This window comes from Nematolebias whitei, chromosome 16 (assembly GCF_014905685.2).
Source record: "Nematolebias whitei isolate Nwh7 chromosome 16, NemWhi1, whole genome shotgun sequence".
In the NCBI taxonomy this organism is placed as follows: Eukaryota; Metazoa; Chordata; class Actinopteri; order Cyprinodontiformes; family Rivulidae; genus Nematolebias; species Nematolebias whitei.
In genome coordinates this window covers 19,377,098-19,398,000 of record NC_056513.1, presented here as the reverse complement: position 1 = coordinate 19,398,000, position 20,903 = coordinate 19,377,098, and the positions used below count along the sequence as shown (strand labels likewise).

Below are 20,903 nucleotides of genomic sequence, written 5' to 3'. Positions count from 1 at the left end.
TCACACCTTATATATATATATATATATATATATATATATATTAGTGTTACAATCCTTTTTGCTGTGTGTGTCCCAAGCTCACATTTTCAAGACAGCATGAGACCATTATTAAAGTTATGGAATGCAATAAAACCACATTTGTTATCCCCCACCACCATGAAAGGTGGTTGATAATCTAATTTGATTTTTTTTTTAAATTATAAACAATCTATGCTTGTCTTCTTATTTCTTTAAACTTACATTAGCAGACTACCCCATGCCTCATTTTTCACTGTGTCTCTATCATATTATTTGCTACAAACTCATAAATATTTTTAAACTCAAGGTGAAATCCTACTTTTTAACTCGCTTCGTTTTAACAACCTTAATTGCACACACTTTGACCTGACACTCAGTCACACAATTTTTTTTTTCATAGTATTATCTAATTTTAATAACATTATTTTTGTTGCTTTAGGCTATACTTAATCAAAACACATAATAAATACCTCTTGCTTCACATTCCAGACTTCATGACGAAACTTTTGCCTTGAAAGAAATCTTATGAAAATCCAAACCTTTTGTTGTTTTAACCTTTGATTAATTGTTGAATTTAAATAAATTAGTTTATATCAGTATTTTTTTCCTTTGTGGTTTTTATTTATTTTTTATGTTAAATTGGTGGGGCATAATGAATTAATCTTGAACATTTTACGCCAAAAGAACAACCACGATTACGTCTTATTTCTTGTTTTCAGCTCAGCCAGTCTTGTTCATTCACTCCAAAACCAATGGAATTGTTGTATATGAATGCTCCTGTCTGTAAGCAAAGGGATTTCCCTTTGAAAGCAGTCACTGAATGCACGATAATCTGGCACATGTAAAAGACGTCATGACCTCGGATGAGTTTTAGCTATGGCAGTGTTCAGGAATGCCAATTTTTCCAGATTAATCTTGGAATTACGTTTTTTTTTTTTTCCAGTGTAGAAGTCTTAAGTGTCATGTTAAGTGAGTCACACTTGCAGAGTTTCCTTTTTAGCCTTTTCCCTTAAGAAGAAATGGCAGAGGTCAAATAACTTTCTGTAGAGCTTTTCAAAAAATATTTCTGGATGTAAGTGTGGCCTAAAGGACAGCTAAACAAATCTGATAAGAAATAGAGTTTAACTGTCAGTAGGCCTGTTGCGATAAACAATAAATAAATTAATCGCATGATAAATGAAGATTATCAACTTCATTTTCATTTATCGGCTTTATCATTTCTTCGTGTCTCTCTCTTCTAGACGCTGGATGACAAAAGACTCAACTCCGGTGCTTTCCACCGACCCCTCCCTTTCTCTGTAAAATCTGTTTTAACATCCAGAATCGTGTTTTTGGATCGTTAAAAGCAGCTAAGCTGAGAAGCTAAGCTACGAGCTAAGCTAACAGGCCAACCTTGGGAAAAAAACCTCCATCTTGTCGAAGCTCTAAAATTCACGGTTGAAACCCGTGCCTTTGTGTAAAAAGTTGTTTTTCTCTGCAAAAAGAAGCTGAGAACTTGTTTACTGATTTTTTTTTAATTAAAAGCTTTGTGTGACAAATGCTATGCTAAAGAGCTCAAACCACACTGAGCATCCACCATTTTGAGAACCGAAAAACAGGAAGGAGAGACAGCCCATGTCACGTCAAGGGGCCTCCCTCCCATTTTTCTTAGAGGCACGCTTCTCTCTCCGTCACTATCCATCCTTTGGTTCAAGCAGTCTTATACTGCCATCCAGTGGTAAGAAAAGGTACTACACACAAAAAAACCATTTCTTCTTAAATTTGACAACAATTTCTAATTATTGTCAAATTTCAAACAATACCATCGTTTATCGCAATAATTTCTGAGACAATTAATCGCCCAGCAAAATTTGTTATCATGACAGGCCCAACTGTCAGCACCTTTTTCAAACTATCGTTTACATTTCATGAGCAGTCTGCAATTTTTTCCACAATTGATCAGTTTGTTTACCACAACCATCCATCCATCCATCCATTATCTTTACTCGCTTATTCCATTTTGGGTCACGGGGGTCGCCGGTGCCCATGTCCAGCAATCACTGTGCAAGGGGCGGGGTACACCCTGGACGAGTCGCAAGTCCATCACAGGGACACATAGAGACAAACGAGACAAACAAACATTTACTCGCTCACTCACACCTAGGGACAATTTAGAGTTACCAATCAGCCTAACATGCATGTTTTTGGTCTGTGGGAGGAAACCGGAGCACCTGGAGAAAACCCACGCATGCACAGAGAGAACATGCAAACTCCACCCAGAAAGGCCCCTGGACCGGGGTTTGAACCAGGGACCTGCTTGCTGAGAGGCAGCAGCTCTACCAGTTGCGCCACTGTGCTGCCCATTTACCACAACCTTTGTGTACTAAATATTAACAGTTTCAGCTCCCTATATTAGTGTCGTTTTCACTTTCTGCTCTTGTTTTTTTTTTTGGCACTCGGCTTCGACGTCACCCATTAGTATCTATAATTTTATTTTAACAAAACCATTCATTTGTGACGGTCAAGTCTGTGAAATAACAAAAATGTTCTCTCAGCTGAAGCTTTGAGAAAATTAAAGAAATTATAAATTGCTCAAGCGACTTGGATGTTTTAGAGTAGAGCAAATAACAAAGTAAAAATTGCTCACTACCGTATATTGAAAGTTGTTGGGGTTGCTCCGGTCACTTCTGTTAAATTGTGTCACTGTAGATCAGTTTTCTAACCTTTTCCTAAACCATGCATTCTTATTTAAGTTTGTGTGAGTATTTACCAACTGTGATTAGTTAAAAAAAGCTTTGCTTCGTGCAGCAGCAGTGGCAGTGAGACTGATAGAGTAGGTAATAACTATCAAGAAGATAAGACGTGAGAACCATGTTCCTAATTACAAAACCGAATCCAAAACATATCAGCAAATATGCAAGCTAACCCCAGGGCTTCATTAAGTGTGTTAAATAAATCCAAGTATGTTTTGTGTCCACCCTTGAGCTCATTTCTAATCTCCACCAGCAGATATGAATCATTTAGTTATAAAGCAGGTTCTGATGACTCCCTGCTGAACTGTTGTAATAATATTCCTTAAGTCCAGGTCCTCTGAAACACTAAACTAAGAAAGACAGAGAAGTCATTAACAAGTTTGCTTTACAAATGCAGATTCAATATATGCTTGTTTTTTTTCTCCAAAAAATATACAACATCGAGGTTTGTGTATAAAATGGAATTTGGATTTTAGTAAAACCTGTCACTAGGAACTAGACTGCACATGCACAGAAAATGTAAACTAGGGATTTGTTGAAATCATTTCTCACTTGTGCTGAAACTCCCTAAAGGAGGTCACCTTTCACTCCCTGACATGTCTCTGCCACTCCTCTCCACGTTCATCCTTTTCCTTCAAGGCACTCTGTCAGCCCTGCCTGCTCGCACTTTTGACGTAAACATGAGCCACACAAGTTCATCGTATCTGTTGCTGTTGCAGATAATGAGTTCTGACGCTGCAGTCGCCAATTAAAAGCCCCCGATTTTTTTTAAACCACCTTGTGCACACTTTCTGGCAATTATAGGCTCTCATTTCCCCAGAAACTAACCATTGATCCTTTTCTGCTTTGTGGGACTCCACTGTGTGGTTGATAATACAAGAAGGAGCCATGAAATAAGAGCAGATAAAGACTTACAGTAGACTTGTCCTGCCAGAGCTTTGGCCTTTTTTGTGTGGGATTCTTAGCTTGAGGAAATACCTGCTGCACTGTCAGACCTTTATGATGCCTCTCCCTTCAGAAATGAACTTTGCTTAGGGAGGTGTTGGTAAGATAATGATGCATATGTGTGCATGTGCGTGTTTATTGTGGGGAACAGGAAAAGGTCAGTGTGCACTGCCTGATAAAGGAGCTTTGTTTAGTGATGTGCTTCCCTGTGGAAAATAAAGGATCGCTTTGTTTCAAGAAAAGCTAACATCATAACAGCTGAACGTCATTTTTTTTAACATACTTGAAATCCAAACAAATATTCAAGTGCTGAATTGTATAAACTGAGTTATTCTTAGCCTAAAGTTTATTTATGTTTCTCTGTCTGGTCTTGACATTAATCAAGACACTGGGTGGACGGTTGCGCTTTTTAATTTGTTAACTGTTTTATCTTCCAAGAGTGAGATATTAGGATATTTGGAGGGGCGTGTGTAAAATAAAATTAATATTTGATAAAAGAGAGGAAGGGTTTCAAGTGAGTGAAGATAAGAAAGGAAGGTTTGCCAGACAACCTGATATCTGCGGCGAGTTGAAAATCAGCATGAGGTCATCTGTCACTTTCTCAGAGGGTGCTAATTTTAGCATCATCACCCTCATCTTTCTCCCTCTGTGTCACACCATTTAACTCCGGCTGCCGCGCGCCTCCCCTCGTGTCAGCCACGACTCGGTGGTGGTTAAAAGGGTGACACGCTTGAGAGCGGTGACTGTGCGCGTTCTGGTCTGTGTGCGAGACAGCCTGACAACAAGACAGAGAACAAGTGGATGTGGAGTACGCTGGGTGTGAACTTGTGCTTATAGATGTGGCCCTCAGTGGCTCCGACTGGGGCTTTGTGGCGTGCTTCAAAACAGAAGAAATGTGTGGTATGGCTTTTGTGACATGAATCAGCATGAACCTGGTCTCGTGCTGCATACCTGCTCACAGGATCTTTGGATAATTTGTGCTTGGTGCAAGTGAGTGTGTGTAAACTCAGCGTGTGACTGGGTGTGGCGTCGAGGGAGCTACAACCACAGTGAATAAAAGATTTGTTCCTTTAACAAAGGTTCTTGTCCCCGCTTATACACTGTTCTTTCATTCCGAGACACAGAGCACTGTCAGTGCAAGGACGTGGGTTACACAATTTTTACTGATTGCAGTTTTAAAATACTTTTTTTTTTTTAGGACACACATGTTTTCTTTAATAACAACATTGGCTAAGATTTTATTTTAGGACAGAAAATAAAGCAAATATATCACTTTATGTCAGGAATGACATACAGTGTAAAATACGTGTGTGTGTGTATATAAATGTATTATGAATGAAAAATGTGGTCAGTTACCATCTTTGTGCTGCACATCGTTTACTGTCTGATGGCGTGTGAATTATCTCCTTCTGTCAATCACTTATCCAGACGTTGTGGCATTTGGCAGCTGTATGTTATGAGTATGAACTGGAACGCGCCCACTTCCTGACGTGTAATCATTCACTGCTTCCTTTACATGAATATCCCACTTCCTGCTCTCCCATTATTGGTTATTTTCTGTGACAGGAAGTGGGATGTTGATAAAGATGGACACAGTTGTCTTTTGGTTGCATCCAAACAGGTTGACGCTGACACACACACCGATCAAATTGCATAGTTCATCGATCACCTGCTTCAAGTGGATTTGCTTCAAATTATCCCGTGATGACGAACCTTAATACTTGTTACACACATTTTTTATTTTATTATCTTGGTAAAGGCAGAATGTTTTGGTTTAATCTTCATAAATGCTACGAAAGTTGTCTTTTCTTTGTCAGTTCAAATCTTGCAGCTGATTTTTAGTGAATTTTCGGCAAAACGGTATTTATTTAGGGAAAACAATAGCATCCGCATGCCATTCAAGATCTATAACAAAGCCAAGCAAACGTTAGTCCAGGGTTGTTTGCTCTGCAGGCACAACAGATTTATAGCCTTGCTATTTGCAAAGGTAACTCTGCTTTCTTTATTCTACCTTATGTTTTGCAACACTGACAAAGGATGTGGTTGGTTTCAGCAGCACACTGTGAGGCAGCCTCTTCATAGCCGTGCTCGGTCTAAAATGCAATTTCTCTAAACCACAGAGTAGCTGTTAGAGCTTTTCCTGCTTTGGCACGTGTTACCTGCTGCTGTGACGATGAAGTAATGAAGCCCTAGTAGTATGCCTTGGTGAACCCCCTGTGTTAACAAGTGAAATGATGAGATGTTTGAGATAAACCCACAGTCAGAGCAGGGGAAATGGAAATAAAATAAATAAATGCATAAATGAAAGTGAAACATATTCAGGAAAGAGGAAATAAGAAAGCAACTGACTTGTTATGCAAGTGTCAGTAGTCCTGGAGGGATATCTTGAAGTGTTTCCAGCTCTGTGGTGTACACCTCCCCTCATATTCACACACAGCCTCCCACACAGACCCACTCAGAGCAAAGCTGCAGACTGTAATGTCCTGTCTGACTGCAGTCTGTGCGAACCACAAAAAGCAGTTTTATGTCCAGCTGACCACAGCTGAGGGAGCTAAAGGGACAAGGAAAACACTTTCTGAAGTGGCACGTTGTAAGCTGGAACAGGCAGCTTTTTATACCATAGAGGCTAGTTTTACTTTATTTTTCACCTTCTTATTACTGGGATTCTTTCAGCTGTCTATTTAACCTCAGGCTACACGAATTAAACATTTTTTTATTCCCATCACTCATGTCAGTTTGGTTTAATTGTTGCATTTTTTAAAATTAATTTGCAATATGTTCAATTTCTTCTCCAACTTTTTCTAAAGGTTAATTCTGCTCATCATCTGCTAAAGGTCAGAGGCCCTGTATTATGAAATAATCATTTCTATATCAGGCCCATTTCTGTTTATTTTTAAACTCGCACTGTTTTTTTACGGTGCACTTGCTACATTTTTCAGTCATTGCCCACCAACTTGAAAGGCAGTCAGTCATGTCAGTTCCTGTGTCTGTGTGTGTGTTTGTGTGCCTGTAAAGTTAGCGAAACATCTCTTGATCCAGTTGATGCATTAAAAATAAAAATGTTTGACCTAATGGCTATAACTTTACGCCTTCTTAGTATAGGATGATTTTAGCTGAAAACTCTGGCATGAGAGGTGGACTTTAAGAATTACTAAGCTTTCAATTTGTACAGATGTGCTACACTTTGGTGTAGAGATGCACAATATTATCGACATGGTATCGGTCGATATCGATAAAGTTAAATATCGGACATCAGCCATTCTATCAAAATAACTCACCAATATAAAAGGCTTTCTTTCTCTCTCTCTCTGTGTATATATATATATATATATATATATATATATATATATATACACAGATATGGCGCTGTTTTTGTATTGCAACCTGACAAACCAGTGACAAGGATGGTTGCAGCGCCAGCACGTTATGATGTAACACAGTCCGTTGAGTTTAGATTTGTGAAAACTGACAACTTTGCACTGTTAGAGTGTTGTCATTGTGTTAGAGAGTGTTAAGGTCATGAATAAATTTGATATTAAACATAATCCATGTTAAAGAGTTACATAATTTTCCGCCCCCTTTTTGGCATCTGCATTTTGTAGCAGGCCAAATTGACAAAGACCATGCAGGATAACGTAGTATTTTGATCCACAGCAGAGAAAGCTATGCAGTCTCTGTAAGTAGGTCTAGGGGAAAAATATCGGTATTGGTATCGGTTATCGGCCAAATAAGTTTTAACATATTGGCATGTCGGATATCGGCCAAAAATCCAATATCGTGCATCCCTACTTTGGTTTTTTAATAGCTGAGAATTGCCCCAAACACCTATCTTCAATTGTCACATCAAAACAGATTCTGCAAAATCTTTTTTTTTTGTTTAAAAACATTTTCATTTAAAAGATTTTTATTACTGTTTGAAACCACATTGCATTGTTTTATGCATGAAATGTGCTGGAAAATATCCCCTGATTTGAACTTTACTCTTAGTTAATTAGACATTGTTCAAAAATATAAGTTAATATTTTCAACTGCTTATGGTGAACATCTGTTTTTTTTACTTTTGGCTCTTTCAGGGCTGACGGTCACAATCACAAAGACACACAGTTTCACTTTCCCTGTGTGGGTGTGACAGCTCATGTTAAGCCTCACCAAGCCGTTGTGTCCTGTCTCTTCAGTTTTACAGGTAGACTGCGGGTGTTCTCTGCTTTGGATAAACTCATACCTCTGTTTCCATTTGTTCCTTTTTATGTAAACAAATACTTTTTACTTGGATAAATTAACTTTTTTCTCGTACTTGTACCTACACTGGAGTTTTTAGGAAAATTTTGACCCTAAAGTTTTTGTTAAATTTCAAATAGAGGGGCTTTTGCTGAGAACCAAACCTATGAACAAAATTATTATGAACCTGCATTGATTTGGTGTTAAGTATACCATAATCGCTGGTGTATAAGCCACTACTTAAGATTATGCAGCTTGTACATAGGAGCAGCTAAATTGTGTTCTTCTTCATTAAATCTTTTATTTTGATAGGGTGCTCAACTCACAGTTGCTGTTTTAACACTTACATTAGACACTCTTGGGTGCTTACATAGTTGTCCAGCACAAATTGCTCTGAAGACGACAGGTATTCATGACAGGTACCTCTGTCACTCATGGTTTCAATTTTACTACTAAATACCCATAATCCCACTCTGGCCATGTGACCAGAAATGACCTGAATAACCAATAAAGTACCGTACTCTCATTGAGTCAGGAGACACCCCCCCCCCCCCCCCCAAAAAAAAAAATGGATGTGTTGACAGTTTAGCTTCTGTTAAATCCGACTGTTTAAAAATCTGCTTGCTCCTTGGATAAATAACAGTTAGTCAGTTTCTCAGCTTGTGAAGTCTCCAGTTTAACCTCACATGGATCTGAACTTAGGTTAGCTTGTTTGGGAGACAACCTAAATATTGTAGATTTGTATTTGCACTCACTTTAGCTTGTTTGCAGACTGCTTGATGATGAATGTGACATGAATCACAGTGTTTACCACCAAATCCAGTAAACTTAGATGATTGTTTGTGGCCTCCACGATGCAAGACCCCTGGGAAAGAGGGATTATGTGTGTGCTCCTTCTATGTCACTTACATGTGCATATTTTTTATGGGCAATTTTTGGTTGACAGTTTCTATTGTTTGCTCATATTAAGGCATAAGTGAATACTTGTGACGTTTGGTTGGCTGAAGATTCTCATGGATGAGAATGCCTCATGATGTACATTTTTACTAACAAGCAGGCCACACACATGATTGCAAACACTCATACAAACACGTTTTCAGTGTGCAAGCTTCTCGTAGCACCTGATTCAAAAGGAGTATTTCAAGTGGAAAATGTTTCAACTTGTAATGAAACTATTTTTAAATAGTTTATAATGAAAACAGGAAGATCGCATAGAAAACATTTTACACTTGTGAGGGTTTCTTTCTTTGTACTGGCCTTGGCTTATAGAAACAAAGTGTTTTCAGACACGTTGAGGGCGTTCGAAGTAATGAAATACCAGCATTCTGCCAATAAAACCATTTTTCACAGAAAGGGTGTCAGTCTCTTTCGTTTATTGGCCTGCTCTGTCGTGGAGTGTAATTTCTTTGAGTGTGAGAAATATTGAGAAAGTCCAGAGCGTTATCCGAGATCAATGTTTTAGGCTCCATCGAGAGCTTTAACTCATCTGGGGAAGATTTAGTGTGTATGACGGGACAATAAAGCTGACGTTGAAAATAAATGAACGCTGTAAAAGATGACAGCTCGCTTCAGTTCTCACTCACCTCCCAACTTTAGCTCCTAATGTCACTTAAATTTCTCTTTGAACAACAATCATTCCAGTTTGATGTATTGACACGAGGCCTGTCTTGATAACAAATTTTGCTGGGCTATTAATTGTCTAAAAAATTATTGCGATAAATTATAATATTGTTCGAAATTTAACAATTGTCAAATTTTAGAAGAAATGTTGACTTGTTTGGAGTGTATTACCATTTTTGACCACCTGATGGCAGTATATGACTGAACCAAAAGATGGATCGTTGAGCAGCGTGTCTCTTTAAGAAAAATGGGAGGGAGACCCCTGGACTTGATATGGGCTGTCTCTCTTCGGTTCTCATAATGGCGGATGCTCGGTGGTTAGAGCTCTGTAACTTAGCATTTTTCACGCAAAGCTTTTAATAAAAAATCAGTAAACAAGTTCTCAGCATATTTTTGCAGAGAAAAACAACTTTTTACACGAAGGCACGGGTTTCAACCATGAATTTTGGAGTTCGACAAGATGGAGGTTTATTCCAGTGGTCCCTAAAAAACAGGTCTCTCTTGCAAATGAGTTCTCGTGGCTCAATGAGACTAACCTGGATAAATAAAGGCTAAATGAAAAAAAAAAATTCCAGTGGTCGGCCTGTTAGCTTAGCTTGTAGCTTAGCTTCTCAGCTTAGCTGCTTTTAACGATCCAAAAAAACGCGATTTTGGACGATTAAAATGGATTTTAAAGAGAAAAGAGAAAGGGAGGGGTCAGTGAAGAGCACTGGAGTTGAGCCTTGTCTTCAGTAGAAAGAGAAAGACCAAGAAACAATAAATCCGGTAAATGAAAATGAGGTAGATAATTTTCATTTATCATGCGATTAATTGATTTATTGTTTATCGCAACAGGCCTAATTGACACTCAACAATTATTTTTGGCGACACAGACTGTAAAACTTTATTCCATTTCTGAAACTGCTATTTAAGTGTTTCTGAAACAACATACACGTAGCGTCATATCATTACCATGAATCAGGTAGATTTTACCCTTCTGCTTAAAACATCAATTAGCGCACACAGCCTTTTCTTTTGTATTTGTTTAAAAAGAAAGGATCCCCCTAATTTGAACCTCATCCTGACACATATAATTTGGGAGCTGTGAATGTCAATGAGATGCTTTCTGACTGTGTGTCTCTGAGTTCTTTGTTGTTTATCCTCCCAATTACAGTTTACTGGTCCAATTTCAGGCTCCAAGTCTGCAGGATCAAGTGTCTCATTTCTTTCTGTTTTTAAAGCTCAACTTTTGGTTGCTATTAGTAGATCCACAAAAAAATATGGAGTGCAACAGGTGCATTTTACTCTGTCATTGTCTTTTTTTTTTGTTTTCCTTCTACATGAGACTCACATTTTTCTTTCTTGTGCCTCCCCCATTTATTAAACCTTGTCATTGATCCAGGAGGAGGCAGTTTCTTTGGCTGTTCTGACTGCCCCACACCCACTGAAACAGCTTCTGAGCTATAATTGCACAAAACAGGCAGAAGCAGACTACTGGTAATTATATGGGCAAATAAATAAGAAATCCTGGGCTTTATATATCTTCAAACCCAGGCCTCTGTTAATAATGACTCAAAACCAAATTTAAAATGGTAAAAGGCCAAGTTTAAATGAGAACACACTGCAAGACAAGCAAGATAGATGGATAGATGCATACTACTGTATGGATACAGTAGTGCCTGAAAATGACATTATTACAAGCACGGTTCAAAATATAACATTTATGGTGACATTTAAAGCACATCCTAAATCTTTATTTTATTTTATTTTTTTTATTATGTATCACCTACAGACAGATGTGTCTCCCTGAGTCATTGTTAAGGTGTTTCCCATTACGGAAGTGTGCAAATGTCAGAGTACGGCCTTGAAATATTGATGGGGTTAGAAATCAATCACTTTATAATCGAGACTATGAAAGAAAACCAAAAAAAAAAAAAAAAAAACCACACAAAAGCCCATTATCATGTATTTGTCATGGTTCTGGGTAGATCCAAAATCCAAAGTTGCAGACAAATCACGAGGAACTTGGAAGTATGAAACTAAATAATTTATCCAAATATAAATTGCTGATGAGGAAAACAAAAACTACTTACAATAACACAGGGAGGCGCACTGGGGAAAAAACACGACATGATTCATAGAGTACAACAGTTGGAGAGGACCTGGAGGTAGTTGGAGTGAGGACAGAGGACAGAGATAGAGGAGAATGACTCGCTGTGGCGACCCCTGAAGAGGGAAAAGCTGAAAGAAGAAGAAAAAGATGATAAGCGAAATCCTAATAAATGTAAATCATAAACACCTGGCAGGGAGACAAACGAGAACAGGTGAGTGTCGGAGGGACTGGAGCAGAAAACATGAAAAACACTGGGGAACAGAATACTAAATGATTCAAATGACAAAAAAAATAAAAATAAAATAAAAATACAGTAAATACACAGATCCTCACATTATTGTTAAAGTAAGAAAGTATTTTTTTTTTTTTTTTTTAGCAGAAATCATCCTGACTTTTACAGTAGATTTCACTTATTTAGACCTTTTTCACTTTTAAAACCTCGTTGTGCTTTTCTGCACGGCTAATTCATTCAACCTGTATTTTTACAGGTTAGTCTCATTGAATCACAAGGACTCATTTACAAGCGAGACCTGTTTTAAACAAAGAACACAGATGAGGTACTGACAACAATAAATAAATAATGGTTTGAAACCCATTATCATTCCGCTAAATGTATATCTTTAACTTTAGGACCCAAGTAATCAAGTTACCCGCTTTTGTGAAGTTAAAGTTTAAATTTAACCTTAAAGCTTGTTCTTTGTCCTGTGAACCTTATCGGAGCCTCTCTTTCTATATCTTCTCAATTGTAAATTATGGATCTGGTCAGCTGGTCTTTCAACGCAATTGATAACATTTTTTCGACGAGAAGACGGGGCGGAGAGCCCTCTTGCCCTTACGGGACACTTGCAGTTGGATACACGATGGATTCCTAGGGACAGTGGAAGATCATGTGTCTGTCCGTATTGTTGATTGAAGATGTAGAAGACACATACATAATTGAATTTATGATTTATGATGCAGGTTGTCTGCTTTTTGGAGTTTGTGGTTACCTGGCATTAGGGGTTGAACGAGTATATAATTTTTAAACTCGACATTAACATAATAAAACCCGAGTAGAACTCGAGTATTTGATGACGTCATAGATCTCAAGATACAAAAATAAATAAATAAATAAAACCGCAAAAAAAAAGGTAATTATTTACAAAAAAAAAGACCAACAATACATTGGGAGCGTATATTATGCTCCTACCATTTATCATACTGCAAATAAGTCACAAGAAAAACTAAACTATTAGTTATTATTATTAAACTGCAAACGTGAAGAAACATGCAGCACGTCAAAAACGAAACTTAACCAAAACTGGTTCGGTGGATTGGACCCGGTGTTACACCATACTCCATGACCTGCAACAGTGCAACACCGCCCCCTACAGTCATACGGTGGTCACATAATATGACGTCACTACGGACACTCGATGTTAATTTTTTAACCTCGATAGATGTCCTAGCAATCGATGTGTAGATTACTCGAGTACTCTGTTAATGCCCTACCTGGCATATTGACAAATGTGAAAAACGTCGGCAGCTGTTCTGGCCATTGCGAGGCTGCCCAGCTTGTGTGATGGAATGTGCCGTGCAGTGAGCACTCTGACTCAAATGCTGTGTGAACTGAGCTGTAAGCTGTACGCGATTTCTCTAAGAATCGCAGGCCACTTGTGGCCCTTGAAACTCACTGGCAAGAAGGAATCAACCTTTGAGAAGCTACAAGCTCAGTCCGGCAGCGTTCACCACAAAATTTGGCTGTTTGGAGTCGCCATTGAGAGGTACCAGCAGAACTATAAGGCAGACAGAAAATCAAACAGTCAGCCTGACCAAAATGAACTGTTGTTATATGTTGCTATTTCTGTGCTGAGCTTTTGTTTTTTTTTTGCAACTTTCACACTGTGTCCCATCTAGGACACAGTGTGAGATATGATTTTTTTTAAAAATACCTCCTCTTCCCTTGTGTTTCTTTTTTCCTTATTTAAATGAAAAAGGCAGCGCCTTCCACGAGGCCGCAGCCTCAGACACCTCTGTCTCCCCATGTTTGTTTGTCTGTGTTTTACTTGAACGGGCTGTACTGAAATGTAATTTCGTTGTGCTTCGATGCATTGACAATAAAATTGATTCTGATCTTAGCTTATTACAGCCATGGTGACAAAAGCTTTGGCTTTTGCTTGGTTTTAATGGAAACATTATAAATTCAAACTTAAGTCCAGTATTTTTTTTGTACAAATCTCGATTGTTAGTTTCTTTTTAAAAAGTCCCTGTGAAGACTAGACATTTATTGTGAAAGTATTGTATTTTCTTTTTCTTTTTTGCTCTCAAAATTTTATTAATGGGTTTGTTTCATAAACATAATGTCTTTAAACAAACACAAGTGTCTGTTCTTGACTCTCTGGGGGCATAATTTTCTTCTCTTGCTAAGAGATTACAAGATGTGCTATAGATTAACTCTGACATTTCAGAATCTCATTAAGACTATCAGTTACTTCTAATCTTGTCAGACTAAGGTTGCCAAAAAGTTTACCCATCAAACTAAACCACAATTTCCAGTGTATTAAGGACCATTTTATTCAATGTTTATGACTGTCATTTTAATGTAAAAACACAAAAAGTTGTGTATTTTCTTAGAATATTATATTTTATACACTTTACATGTTTTATAATGTTTTGTTACAAGATTTCTGAGGTTTGCTATGTTTGACAATGTTTTTAATCATTTTAAATATCAATAAGTAATTAAACATTCTTAAATCGTTCAGGGTTTTATAATTAAATATTGCGTTAGGTTTTGGAACGATTAAAACTTTGGGCAAAGCAACAATCTGCTTGCTTGTGCAGTGTGTCAGATATGGAAAACTAGTCCAAATTCCTACCAGCTGTGTCTCCTCTTGTGTTAAGCACATCTGGAACAGAAAGCAGGGCCCAGCCCTCTGAGCCTGCTTAGAAGTTGTTTTAGGCTCTTCTGCTGTTGAATGAAAAGTACAGCATTGTGCTTATAAAGGCATTCTTTTATCCTCACTGGGCCAAGCCAGGTGGAGCAAGAGTAAGAAAAAACATACCGTACTTTCCACCGTACATGTCGCACCACCGTATAAGTCACATCAGTCCAAATATGTATAATAAAGTGGAAAAAAACATCACTTTGCCATGTACAGTAAGTCACATCTATTATGCGTCACTGCTGACAACCCAGAAACGTGGGCCGGTGTTGTGCCAAAAATGGCTTGGCTGCCAAATGGGGGAGTGGTGGTGCAGAGGTTAGAGAAGGTGGGCCTGTGATCGGAAGATCGCCAGTTCAAGCCTCAGTACCGACAACATCAAAAATGTGGGTGGGGTAGGTGAAGCACCCATACCTGCCGCCACCCTCATTTGCCCCACCCTGGGCCCATGAGCAAGGCCCTTAACCCCCATCTGCTCCCGAAACAGGCCTCTCTTGAAAATGAGTTCTTGTGGCTCAATGGGACTACCTGTATAAATAAAGGCTAAATGGAAAAAAAAAAAAGGTGGCTGCGGGAGCATGCACGGGAGGACTTTAACAATAATTTAACAAGATTAACACGTAAAAACTATTATTTGTTTGCTCAAAATTATAGTAAAGATGTTTCTCAGTTGACCTTTTCAAATGCACTTTGATGGTCAAATCAGCTGCATTTCAAAAGCCGATTTGCGGCTGTGGGAGTGCAGAGGGAGGACTCGCTGTGCATTTCTTTGAAATTTAACAAGATAAACACCTAAAAACAATTAATTGCTTGCTCGACTTTATAGTAAAGGTTTCTCAGTTGAACTTTTCCTTAATAAATGCACTTTAATGGTCAAATCAGCTGCATTTCACCTGGACGGTGCAGCGAAATGCAGCTGATTTGACGTTTGCTACAGGAGTTCAGGAGCGAGACGAAGGTGGCTTGGTATCGCGATCCAAGTGTCTCACTAACAGCCAGTTTTACCTATTAATGGGACACTTGGATGGACATATTACTCAGTCACCCTTTAGCGGCTGAAAATGGTAGTGTTCAATATTTTCCATGTCAGAATGAATAAAATCGTCAGATCTCAACCAAAAATTGGGTTATAAATATGGGGGGAAAAAAAACAAAAATAAGTTGCTTCACTGTATAAGTCGCAGGGCATACTAATTTAGGCAAAAAGGTGTGACTTATACAGTGAAAAGTACGGTACAAAAAATGGTGAGGTATTGTATCTACATGTTTTACACTAGTGGTGGTAGCTCCTCTGGCCAGCACCTTCTTTTGTGGCTAACTGTGTATTTTATTTTGTATATTTTTTCCCCCGGCAGTATTAAGTATTAATATCCAAGATATTTAGGATTCTACATATTTTATCCTTGATTGCTGATTTTCTTTTATTTACAAGAGTGGATTGGGGTTGTTTTCAATTTGTTTAACTTGGGTAAAATAAAATGAGCTGATTTTTTTTTTTTAGCTTGCTTGCATTTTTAAACTTGGACATGTTTTGAAATTAAAAGCTTAGGCTCAAGTTTTCATTCCAGAGTTGAAGAAGACTTAATTAATCATTTTCAGAGAACTAATTCCAGTCTGGATGAGTTAGCAGTGCCTTTTATTTGTGTTAATCTGATGAAGTGCTTTGGCCATGAGGGAGAACTATAAAGGCAGCAGACCTGAACATTCATTTTGTTCTTCATTGTTAGGTTGCTTTCACTCATTTGGCTCATTTGCTCTCTTTTTGTTTCAGAGACTAATCTGGTGCTTTCTAAACTTTCATTAAAGTTTGCTTCAAGATGTAATTGCATTTGAAAGAATAAAGTAACACTCTGGTTTTTAGTTTAACTCTGCTCATTGGAAGCTGTACTTTGTATGTTCAAATTTTTCTATATTTTCGGAGTTGCTTCTCTACAAAGCCATTAGCTATTGAATGAATTGTAAAAAGGCCCCTCAGCTTTTCAAAACAAATCAGTCATGTGTGAAAATGATTCTATTTACCTGAAAAGACTCATTCAGGCATTTATTAAGGGACAGTTAGCAGAGAGCAGTAGCATCCAAAGAAGAATCTTGAGAATGATTATTTTTCCCTTCAAACACAAACACACGCACGCACGCACACACACGCACACACACACACAGTGTGAAGTATGGGAAAACCATAAAAAAAGACTAAGCATCTAAATTTATTTGTGTGTCTCTCAATAAGTAAGCAGTTTGTTCAACTGGTAAGAAAAAAATGTTTGTATTTGGCAGCATAGTTTGTTTTAGAGGCCATATTTGGTAATTTCTTATATTTATGAATCATATCAACTATTAGGTCATCCTTAAAAAGAAAATGTAATGTATTTAAAAATGTTTTCCTAATATACTTGTTTCTTCATTCTAATAAAATAAAATGTTCTTGTAACTGTAGAAGAAAAATAGTTTAACAATACAGATCTTTCATTTTGGGATTAAAAAGAGCTGTTTTCTGTTTTATTTTATTTTTTTTACTCTGTCCTCTGCATCCTCACTCCAGGTCATTCCCCATTTTCCTGGACAGTGGACACCAAGTCTTGAAGTTTTGCACCTTTGTGACCTCTGCTCCTTGTAGCCTCACTGTTCCACCGGCCTCCCTCTCATTCACACACATGTACTCTGTCTTACTACGGCTGACTTTCATTACTCTTCTTTCAAGTGCATATCTCCACCTCTCCAAGTTCTCTTCCACTTGTTCCTTTTTCTCACCACAGATCATTATGTCAGCTGCAAACATCATAATTCACGGGGATTCCTGCTTGACCTAATCTGTTAGTCGGTCCATCACCCAAGAAAACAAGAATTGGCTCAGAGCTGATCCTTGATGCACTCCCACCTCCACCTTGACACTATCTGTCACTCTTACAGCACATTTCACCACTGTCCTGCTGTCCTCATACATGTCCTGTACCAGACTAACATACTTCTCTGCCACTTCAGATTTTCTCATGCAATACCCCCCCCCCCCCCCGGCACCCTGTCATAAGCTTTTTCTAAATCCACAAAAACACAATCAATTTTTTTCTGACTCTCTCTGTATTTCTCCACTTACTCGTCTCTGTAAATTTCCACAAACTTCACCCTCACTGCTCTTTCCCACTTCCTGGTCCACAGTTTCTATGACCTCTACTCTTCTTTCTTTTTTATTCTCTTCATCCATTAACTCCCCAAAGTACTCCTTCCATCTTCCTGTCACAGTCTCTTCAATTGTTAGAACATTACCATTTCTATCTTTCACAAGCCTAACCTACTGCACATCCTTTCCAGCCTGATCCCTCTGTCTCATCATTCGGTACAAGTCCTTCTCACCCTCTTTAGTGTCCAGCCTCCCATACAACTCATCATATGTCTTCTGCTTTGCCTTTGCTTTCTTTGAACAGCGTCCTGCACTTCACTATTCCACCACCAGGTTTTCTTATCTTTTCTCTTTCTAGATGACACACCAAGCACTTTCTTACCTGTCATTCCTATTGCTGTTCCTGCTGTAGCCCAGTCATCTGGAAGTTCTTTCTTACCACCCAGAGCCTTTAACAGCTCTTCTTTGAACTCCTCACAACATTCTTCTTTTCTCAGCTTCCACCATTTGGTCTTCTCTGATTTTACTCTTTTTCTCTTCTTCACAACAACAGCTATTCTACACACAATCATCCAATGCTGTCTGGCCTCACTTTCCCCTGCCACAACCTTACAGTCTCCGATCTCCCTCAGATTTCCTCTTCTACACAGTATGTAGTCTATCTGCCTCATATATCACTTGTTTCTCCCTCTTTTGGAAGAAAGTGTTGACTACAGCCATTTCTATTAGCTTGGCAAAATCCACCACCATCTGTCCTTCCTGGTTTCTTTCTTTGACACCAAACCTACCCATCACTTCCTCATCCCCTCTTTTTCCTTCACCAACATCTTTACTGTTACTGTCTGCTATTCTACACATTTCCTGCTTGTATTGAAAGTCTCTTGACTCACTCCCATTGTTACATCTGCAGGGTTTCCCTCTTTGTGTAACTTTTGTAGAGTGCAATTCACATCCTCTTGACCAGCTCTCTACTCGTTAACAAGTGCCCATCATGCGTGACGTGCCAATTATCAGCAAAAAATCAAGCAAACATGGGTTTTCTTTTGATAGTCCATGCAATATGTGAGCAAATCATTTCAATCACCACTATCCCCAACAGCCAAGGGCTTTTCATAACAAATGAAACATAATTTTCATTTTGTTTACATGATCTGAGCAGATCTGCCATCAGGGTTAAGTATAATCATGACTCATGACTTTCAAGATCTTTGTGCAGGGCTAGAATATGATTAGCTAGAGAATAGATAAGATAAGATATAACTTTATTGATCCCGCACGAAATTGTTCAATATATTTATACAGTATACTATATATATTTAGTTTTTCAAAGTGCAAAAACGAGAATGATTTCAGTCACATTAGGAATCGGTATTTTAGCCAGTTTTATTTTACATTATTTTAAATTATTCAGTGTATAATAAGTTAGAAGGATAAACATATGTGTATACAATTTTAGTTGCATAAAGATGTATCATACTGTATAAGATGAAAAGGGGAGGGGTATATTTTCCTGAAAGAATTAACATTTTCACAACTATCTATTGCTTTGTTAAGACTTTTAAATTAATAAATCATGTTTGCAGAATACTTAACCTTATCTCTCTCAAAAACAACAACAACAGCAAAAATAAACAACAACATAAAGTTGCCTTACACATGTGAAAACCGTTTATTTTACCTGTTTAGTAAAAGACAATATCTAGAGCAGGAAGTGTTAAAGGCAGTCTTTAAGAGACTAAACTACCAGTTAAGTTCAACTCAAGTTTAACACTAAGAAGAACCACTCCTTCAGACTGCATCCTGAGCCTTACCTGTTGGACTGGATCAGCTCCTGATACCTTAACAAAGTAAACAGAATGGAACAGAATGTCTTCTATTTTATTTTTATTTTATCTTCTGGCATTTAAAAAAAAACTTGGGATCAAACCAAATATCATCTTAATGTTGGAAAACCACATTACATTATTTTAAAACAACACCAAAAATGTCCTTATACCATAAAGCATATGCCATGTCGCATTAGGTTAAACCTGCATTAAACAGAACTTGTCTTAGCATCCATCCATCCATCCATCCATTATCTTTACCCGTTTATTCCATTTTGGGTCACGGGGGTCGCCGGTGCCCATGTCCAGCAATCACTGTGCGAGGGGCGGGGTACACCCTGGACAGGTCACAAGTCCATCACAGGGCCACATAGAGACAAACGAGACAAACAACCATTCACACTTTCACTCACACCTAGGGACAATTTAGAGTTACCAATCAGCCTAACATGCATGTTTTTGGTCTGTGGGAGGAAACCGGAGTACCCGGAGAAAACCCACGCATGCACGGGGAGAACATGCAAACTCCACCCAGAAAGGCCCCTGGACCGGGGTTTGAACCAAGGACCTGCTCGCTGAGAGGCAGCAGCTCTACCAGTTGTGCCACCGTGCTGCCCTTGTCTTAGCATGCCAATATTAATTTAATCAACTGCGGTTATTTGCTATGAGATGATGCAAACATCTGTAGCAGACTGTAAGACCAATCATTTCTTTAAAGGCACAAATTGTCAAATTGGTTTTGAAGTTTTGACCTTGGCTTGTCAAACTGACATTTTCTCTTTGGCGTTTCATATTTGTTGTAAAAATAAACCTTCTTCTAAAACCTACAATTACAAGTAAGCTAATGTACTGTTCATGAAAATGCTCTGGATTAGGTTTCATCCAAAACAATTCTACTTGCACATTGTTTTGTTTGGACAAAACTGACTTGCTCCTCTTTAATAATTTTTCACATTCATCCTGTCATGGCCAATCAGTTATTGACTGACTGAAATGAAAAGTGGTTTATCAGAGTCAGTCAGAGAGTCAGAGTTTCTTTATTGTCATTCGCACCTCATGTGGTACATGTGGTGGAGCAAAATTATGTACACGGGGTCCCAGTTACATCCAACAATAAAATGTATAAGAAAAACAGTAATAACATCTAAGATATGAACTAAGAAAAACATCAACTAAATATACACTAAGCACTCATAACATAAAACATTGAACATCAGCACAAACATGAACATGAGTCTGTGAGCAGATGTGCACTCATGAACACATCAACATTGAAACAGATCAGCAGCAACATGAAACAGATCAGCAGCAACATGATATGGTTTTTCACAGTGATTATTCTAGTTAGAGATTCATGAGTCTAACAGCCTCAGGGTAGAAGCTGTTCCTCAGTCTAGTGGTTCTACACTTAAT

General features: G+C 38.2%; 1 protein-coding gene across 2 annotated transcripts in view; it reads left to right on the top strand.

Moving 5' to 3' along the window:
• prkcaa (protein kinase C, alpha, a) overlaps positions 1–20,903 on the top strand; it is a 220,424-nt gene that overhangs the window by 55,792 nt on the left and 143,729 nt on the right. The gene's annotated exons all lie outside the window — the stretch shown is intronic.